This window comes from Leguminivora glycinivorella, chromosome 13 (genome assembly GCF_023078275.1).
Source record: "Leguminivora glycinivorella isolate SPB_JAAS2020 chromosome 13, LegGlyc_1.1, whole genome shotgun sequence".
Lineage (NCBI taxonomy): Eukaryota > Metazoa > Arthropoda > Insecta > Lepidoptera > Tortricidae > Leguminivora > Leguminivora glycinivorella.
In genome coordinates, this window is record NC_062983.1 from 9,836,284 (window position 1) to 9,844,921 (window position 8,638).

The 8,638-nt window shown below is 36.1% G+C and overlaps 1 long non-coding RNA gene across 1 annotated transcript; it reads left to right on the forward strand.

Moving 5' to 3' along the window:
* The first annotated feature begins 3,828 nt into the window (after positions 1–3,828).
* LOC125232346 lies at positions 3,829–4,528 on the forward strand. Its single transcript, XR_007177732.1, has 2 exons — positions 3,829–3,893; positions 4,352–4,528. It is a non-coding gene; the product is annotated as an uncharacterized LOC125232346 (long non-coding RNA).
* Positions 4,529–8,638: the final 4,110 nt, after the last annotated feature.

Below are 8,638 nucleotides of genomic sequence, written 5' to 3' on the forward strand. Positions count from 1 at the left end.
TCGTTGAAGTAATTGAAAATTTCCTAAACTGAATCGCAGATTTTGTTTCTAAAAACATGTTCGCAGCGGTTAATTTAGTTCTTTATACTTATACGTAGCTACAATACTTACAGATCTATGTTGATAATTGTAATCATACGATTTAAAACCCTGTGTTGACTGGTAAAATCAGTGGGCGATGGGGTTGTTGACATCCCTACATATAAATTAACTTGAACAATAGAAGCAACACATTATAGTTGAAAAGGTACGTATATTTTATTTGTAGGACTGCATGGATTTTCTAGTTAGCAAAGTACCTATTTATTTGTAGGACTTTGCTGACTAGAAAATCCATTAAAAAGTGATTAGTTCTAAATGTAATAAAACCTTAATAAAACTTCTAACTATGCTCCAGTTTTCATGGAATTCCACTCAAGTCTACACAAAAGTTTCGAACTAGCAATATTAATAATTACAAGCATTTCGTAGAATAACAACTTATTAAATAGAATCAAGTAAAACTTATTTTGCGATACAGCGCCCTTGCGTGCCCCAATCGCGTTTCGAAAACCAATAAAAAGTTCGCAAGAAACCAACAAAGGGCTAAAACAATAATTAAGTATTACACAACAACCAATACAATTAATAAAAGTTGCGATCGAGTTTGTAAACAAGACGAACTTCTTGCGATAATGGCCAATTTAGGGTGTTAGCCAGTGCGCAGTTATGGCGGAAAATGGTAGATTATGGATAAGAGACCTGACGCCTTGGAAAAATACTCAAATTATTCGCACGAAGCGCTTTGCATCTTCTTTTCTTATGCGCACTGCCAAGGATTGGAATTCCTTGCCGGCGGCTATATTTCCGAGCTCATGTAACCCGGCAACCTTCAAATCAAGAGTGAACAGGCATCTTTTGGGCGAGCTCACCATCGTAGGCCACGTCTTTGCCTTCGGCTAGTCTGTGGCCAAGAGTAGTAGGTAAGCCCATTTATAATAAAAAAAAATACTCAAATTATGATGGAAATACAGGTAATTTTAACTCGGTAACTGTTGATTATATATCATGCTTTGATCTTATTTTGAGCAAGTCAGAGAGCCAAAACTAGATTTTATTGCGTGTAGTAATATACGTGAAAAAAAAAAAAAAACGTTTTTTTTTGCTAAAATTTGGTCACGTTCGAGTGATTGTCGAGTTGCGATTTCTCCATAAAAAGTCACTAAGGTACTTACATCTAAATTGTAGGTATGTTATCAGATTACAATGTAAAGCAAATAATAGGGAGAAAATATTATGATTTAAGTACGTTACATCAGCATCACACTGAAAAAGTATTAAATTAATGAGCGGTATTTAGGGAATATTTAATGCCTCTTAAAGTAAAAATTGGTCTTTAAGATAAAAAGTTATCAGCAAAAATGGAAAGACAAAGGCTGGAAAAGATGCAACTCACTATACTCGTGTAACTTGTAAATAAACCTTACGCACGAAGATTCAATTTCAAATTTATTCTTAGATTCAAATTTATTGGTAAAAGTAATATACTTAGTTTTACAAGTCAAGAATTATAAATATACATCGATTATTTATTATTTTCAATCATAATATTTATACCGTTTAAGAATTCAGTATGCGTGGGCCAATGAGATCTGTTCAAAGTATTCTTCAATTTTTTAACACGTCATCCATACTAATATTACAAATGGGAAAGTGTGTGAGTCTGTTTGTTTGTCCGTCTTTCACGGCAAAACGGAGCGACGAATTGACGTGAGTTTTTAAGTGGAGATAGTTGAAGGGATGGAGAGCGACATAGGCTACTGTTTGTCTCTTTCTAACCCTTCACTTCCCTAAAGCTAGTATGTATATATATGTAATAATAGGTATACCAATTGATGAAATCGACCATCTTGAGCTATTTTAAAAACAAATGTCACTTTAAAACTAGTCTACTTATACATATAGGTACACAGGCAACTTTAAGCTTAACATTAGGTACAAAATGTCAAGTCTCAACTGAAACTTAGTTTATCAGTTCCCTTGCCGCGTATGGCCTCATTTATCATTCCGTAAGTTATGTGAGTTATGTCGTTAATATTCCGACATACAATCGCTGATACCGGAGACATTGTTGAGATTGCGCCCTTTGGTTTGGTCTGTCACTATGGTGTTTATAGTTGCAAAACTTATAGATTGTTAATTTGTAGTTCTGTTGTACAGTCAATTGGAACCCTAGGCCACTGTAGAACTATGTCATAGTGACGTTATAATATAAAACAGATTGTAAGAAATCTCTTATTGCTTGTCATTTTGACATGGTTGTAGAGTGGCCTAGGGTTCCAATTGGTTGACTGTACCTACATGATCTAATTTAATATGAGCTACCTAAGATTTAAACGGTGGATATTATAGGTCATAAGAAGTGTATTGAAATAGTCTAGAATAACAAGGAAAATATAAGCCATTCAGTAAATGCGGCCAGTAATAGGAAGAGCTGCACGTAAGTTTTGAGATTCGATAGAAGCTTTTGAATATAATTGTCAACACTTCTTGTCAATTAAGTACATACTTAATTACTATAAAAAGCGCCATGCTCCATGGCCATGATACTTCTGCAGACTTCTATTTGCTACGTCCTCGATTAGTGTTACTGTAGTTGCCCTAATTTTGTGGATATGTCAGATCTTACGCAGGTAGTCAGATAAGTTTCACAGGCCGCAAATCAAAATCAAAATCAAAAATCAAAACAATTTATTCAGCAAATAGGCCACAGGGCACTTTTACACGTCACATGTACATATTTAGAAAATATTTAAAATTGAATTGAAATTACAATTGATACTATACTAATTCTAAGTTCTAACTAAAGTATAACTCTACTACAATTAATTAGAGATGTAGAAGGTCTCTAAATGTCGAATTACCACCAAGAACTACGCTAAATATAAAAGTACAAATACAAAAAAAGTCTAAAATTACTTTAGAGGTGCAAATGACTCTAAATGTCACAACTAAAGATAAAATGTATACTTAATCTAATTCTCCTTAGAGATGTATATGGTCTCCAAGAGACCGCTAGCACTAATGTTTGACATTCCATAATTATGATTAGGCCTATCAACGCCTTTTCTTCACGTACCTGCGTTGCCTGTAAATTACACAGGTTTTTTTGTTACTTATACTATTTAGGTATAAAATGAAAATTAAATGAAATGAAAATGAAATGAAAATGAAATAATGAAAATGAAATATTTATTTTTCAAGTAGGCATATTACAATGGGCATATGAACGTCAAATAAAGCTACGCCGGCTCTAACCCTACGCCTCAGCCTCGAGAAGATTTCAGTCCCTCAGTTGGGAGGGGGGTATCCACTATGGGACCGGCAAGAAGGATATAGGTAAGGCACCCTCGTCCATTTTTAGTGTTACAGACAGGAAAATGATACTGTATTCTGGTAAGTTATCTGCTAACAAACTATTTGCCTTATTAATAATTTCTTCTGTACGGCGCATCTTTCCTAATAATATTCTGCTTGATTGCTGTTTACTATGAGAATTGGGGATACTGATTGAAAACGGCATCAGGAAATCGTGAAGGATTAGAAGGGCAATGATGCTGAATAAGTAAGGTGGATGTACTAGTGCTCGACGCGGTACTAGTACTCGTCACCCATGGTTTAAATAGCGATTAATAAGATAAGATTACCGTTACATTCATCGCAATTAGATTTATTAGATGAGAAATGTTTGTAGCCTTCACATTTCATACGCCATATTATAAAATATAGAAACTTTTTTCAATTAATGAATAATATATGTGATGACATTGTCATGAGCAATCAATCTCTCAATTTTGTTAGCGATTTGGTAAAGCTTTGCTCGTATTTGCTGACTTATTTGAAATACTTTCACGGTAAGTTGTGAACATATTCTATAATTGTGTTGGTGCTAGAATGTGCGGGAAGATATTTAAGTAATTAAATGTCGATTTCGTTCATTGTTACTGTGATAAACAAGCGTGTCATTTATTAGGACTGAAAACCGTCGCAAGTCTAAAACTCGACACGGCTGGCATTTATTGGGACTGTTACGTTATTTTCCAAGTCCCAATGTTTGTCGAGCCGTTTTTTCAGGATATCACGATTAAAGTAGCCAAAACGAATCGTTTACAGTTTCATATTATCAGCATATTTTTCTGTAAGTCACATTAACTTTACTGAAAAAAACAAATTACATGCACATAGACAGTTTTTTGTATATCTTTTACGGTTTTATTGATATGTTTTCTCGTTAAATGTAGTGAAATCTGTATAATTTCTTTGGGTAGTGCTTGACATGTCATTTTTCACAAAACTTTGGGTATATTTTCAGAAATGCCGCCTGATAAAGGTCAGTGGAAGAGATATTCTCAAGAAGACTTAGAAAAGGCCATAGAAGATGTGTTAAGGGGTTCGTCCATCGCCTCGGCAGCAAAGAAATTACATAAATGTAAATTACATATTTTATTACATAAATGTAACACGTAAAAAGTAAATGTTATCAACAGAATACGTTTTTTTTATTAAATTATTTAATTTTGTAGTAAATTTTAACCCAAAACACTTGTTTTTTACTGTTTTTCCTGAATCATACTTAGATGTCATCTATTAGGACTGCCAGCAAAAGCACCTGTCAGTTATTCGGACAAGCGTATTGACTTATGTTTTATTTAATTTTGAGATTTTTTTATATTATCACTGTATGAAACTAATTGCATTTAACAAAGTTAAAGGTCACATCTCCCAAAAAAGATGGATATGTTTTGTATAGATGGGTAAATTATCGTAATATCACGAAACACATAAATATTTTCCCTTAACCTGTCGAGCAGTGGTACATCCACCTTATAAGAATATTTATATTTAAATACTTATCAATTCCGAAGGCGTATACTACTTGCTTCTGCTCGTGGGTTCGCTCGCGTTGAATTTGAACATTAACTTGAAGGTTAACTGGAAGAGATCCCTTAAAGGGATAAGTTCGCCTTTGTACTAGTGATAAGCTATTTTTCTTGTGTGTTGTATTATTTCTTGGTACAATAAAGTGTTTTACTACTAGATTGAGGACTGCTCCATACAACCTTCCACCCCCATTTTAGGAAAGTAGGGGGTTAGAAAGAGACATAACCTAACCACAAAATTAAAATTTTGCAAAAAATTTAAATTTTGAAAAAACCCCCGACCGCGACCTAGTGACCTAGACCGATTTTCATGAAACATGGCTAAGAACACTCCCGACTAACTCAGCTTTCAGACAAAAAAAACTAAATCTAAATCGGTTCATCCGTTCGGGAGCTACGATGCCACGGACAGACACACACACAGACAGACAGACAAACAGACAGACAGACACGTCAAACTTATAACACCCCGTCGTTTTTGCGCCGGGGGTTAAAAACGTAGCTTATCATCCCTTCAACTGTCTCCACTTAAAAAATCACGTCGATTCGTAGCTCCGTTTTGCCGTGAAAGACGGTCAAACAAACAGACACACACAGTTTCCCATTTAGAATATCATATGCAATGCACCTTTTGAGAAAAAGTGTTTCGAAATAAAATTATTGATAGTGTATACGCACCTTGAGCACTAAGAACTTCATGAGTATAAATAAATAAATAAATAAATATTATTGGACATTCTTACACAGATTGACTGAGCCCCACGGTAAGCTCAAGAAGGCTTGTGTTGTGGGTACTCAGACAATGATATATATAATATACAAATACTTATATACATAGAAAACATCCATGACTCAGGAACAAATATCTGTGCTCGTCACACAAATAAATGCCCTTACCGGGATTCGAACCCGGGACCCGGGACCCGGGTCACTACCGACTGCGCCAGACCGGTCGTCGGTCGGTATGTTGCCAAAAAGCACCTCTCGTCCAATCAAAGTTACGCTCTCATTTTAAAATTAAAGTAGTTCCGTCACTTTTTAACTCACGACACAAAATTGACGGGGCACTAAAAGTTTGACGTGTCTGTCTTTCGCATTGTAGCTCCCGAACGGATGAACCGATTTAGATTTAGTTTGTTTTTGTTTGAAAGCTGAATTAGTCGGGAATGTTTCATGGAAATCAGTCCACTGTGTGGGGGGTTTCTTGAAAATTTTTGTGGTTATTTTATAATGAAAACAAAACCAGATCATTCCGCTGCTGGCTGTACCTGCAAAAAAGTCCGGGCACAGTATAAGGATATATCAGTAGTTAATCTCCGGCAGCGGCGGCGCGGTCGTTACTACTGCGCAAGGTCACGCAGGGTTGTACAACGTTACTATAATCGACTTCGTACAATGTAAGTTGTTGTAAATCTAATAGGTACTATTAACTGTAAGTAGGTTTTAGTATAACAATACCACGTCATGACACCACATTAGTCAGTATTGAAGATACAAAAAATCATTATAAATATATTACTCTCATACGCGCAATAGTAGATTGTGTAACAATAATTGCAAAAGCGTTAATTTAAGTGTTCATTTTATATGTTTTCTCTAGAATACACCCAATCCATCACAATAAAAAAAAGATTCGTTTGAACTAGAAACGTAGGTACCTACTGTCCTACTCGTATTAGTAACTGTGTATGGCGCTATGCTAGTACCAACGCTCTTTCTACCTTTTTATCTAATAAAGATTCAAGTACGTATTTGTTTCTTAAATACTGACGAAATCATATTTACATAAAATGTTTGAATAGATGTTTGCACAATATTTAAGTAGGTACCAAACTTTCGAGCTAGATAGATCGCAGCATCTACCTAAATGTCGTTACAGATAAATCCTTATTGATTTTAATGTGTCATTCTAGCTTTAAATCTCACTTTTACGCCATTTACGTAAGCAATAATGTACCTAACACTGCAAATATATAACAACCACTTACTTTTCTGGGTGTCTAGGAATTCTAAAGAATGACATTTCCGCATTTTGAGAACTTTCCATATACCCATAAACACTACAGTAACGAAAATATGTCTTCGGTGCTGACGTCATTTTCTCCCGAACTCAACACGTCAACACAGCGCGCAAACGCGGCCCCGACTGTCCAGCCCAATAATCACCAGTTTCGCATGTTTTCGCCGCATGCGAGGGGAGGGAGGGGGACACACCGCGCGGCGTGAAGTTTGTAAGAAGAGTTATTACTGGTTTTATACTGTGGTCCGGGTGAGCAAACACAAGCAGTCATTACCGATCGCAGGAGCTGGCAAGTGGTCTATTGTTGCTACCCCTCCCTAGGGACCCTAGGGCTCAACCCTAGCGTGTAGTGCGTTTGGTGACGATTGGCTTTTGCGATGTGATTGCAAGATTTTTTTTATAAACCTTTTTAATAAGTGTGAAATATGTATGAAATTCTTGAGGTTGTTGGTACTTTTCGAGATAAAAATAAGTTTATTATAATACACAAACAGTCACTACTGATTGCAGGGGGCTGGTAAGTAGTCTATTGTTGAAACATCTCCCTAGAGAACCTAGGGCTCAACCCTAGCGTGTAGTGCGTTTGGTGACGATTGGCTTTTGCGATGTGATTGCAAGATTTTTTTTATAAACCTTTTTAATTAGTGTGAAATTCTTGAGGTTGTTGGTACTTTTCGAGATAAAAATAAGTTTATTATAATACACAAACAGTCACTACTGATCGCAGGGGGCTGGTAAGTAGTCCATTGTTGAAACATCTCCCTAGAGAACCTAGGGCTCAACCCTAGCGTGTAGTGCGTTTGGTGACGATTGGCATAAACGGATACGTTCGCTGGCTCTCTATAAATCTTTGCAAGGTCTCAACGTAAAAATTAGTTTCACTGAAAAATATCTCTAAACGGAAACGTCTGTACTAACACCTGTTTTTGATGTAGGTAACGTGAAACGACACGAAAATGAAATAAAAAAAAACATTAAAAACTAAATTTAAACACTATAATCCCCATATATTGAATAGAATAGAATTCGTTAAAACACACACACACACACACACACACACACACACACAAAATAAACGTTATAAATAAGAAGACATAAACAAGTAGGAGGTGCTACGAAATGGTCTAATCTCAGCATATTGCTGGCGACTTCCAGCGCTGAACTTCCGATCAGACCATCCAGTGAAACAATCACGACAGCTAATAAAAATTATTGACGCTGCGGATTCTCATAATAGCTGACTAAAGTCCGGACGAACGGTTTTAGAACGTGTTTTAAGATATCGTCATCAGATGTGACGTAAGAATGTGTATTTTTTGTGCGTGTAAGTACACGGATCGCAACCTACTGTGGGAACTGCACGCCAAGTTCCGATATGTACAGTAAGCTGCAAAAGTTCATGGCGAATTTATCAATGAATTCATACATAATTTCGAATTGCGAAAATTAAGAAGCACACTGTACAAACAATGTTGGCAACTTGGAGTTGCAGTCCACCTGTATGGTCCCTCTTAAAGAGCTTGAAGGAGCCAATCCTCAACACCGCGACTGCAGCTAAACTAACATTTGGTAATTTTAATCAGGCCCGTTTCATTTGGACTGTAGGGGTAGATGTTATTTGCTCATTCGCCCCTTTCATCGCTAATGTTACGATTACACCATTAAGTCAAGACTTATCGTCGTCAAAGTTTTACTACGG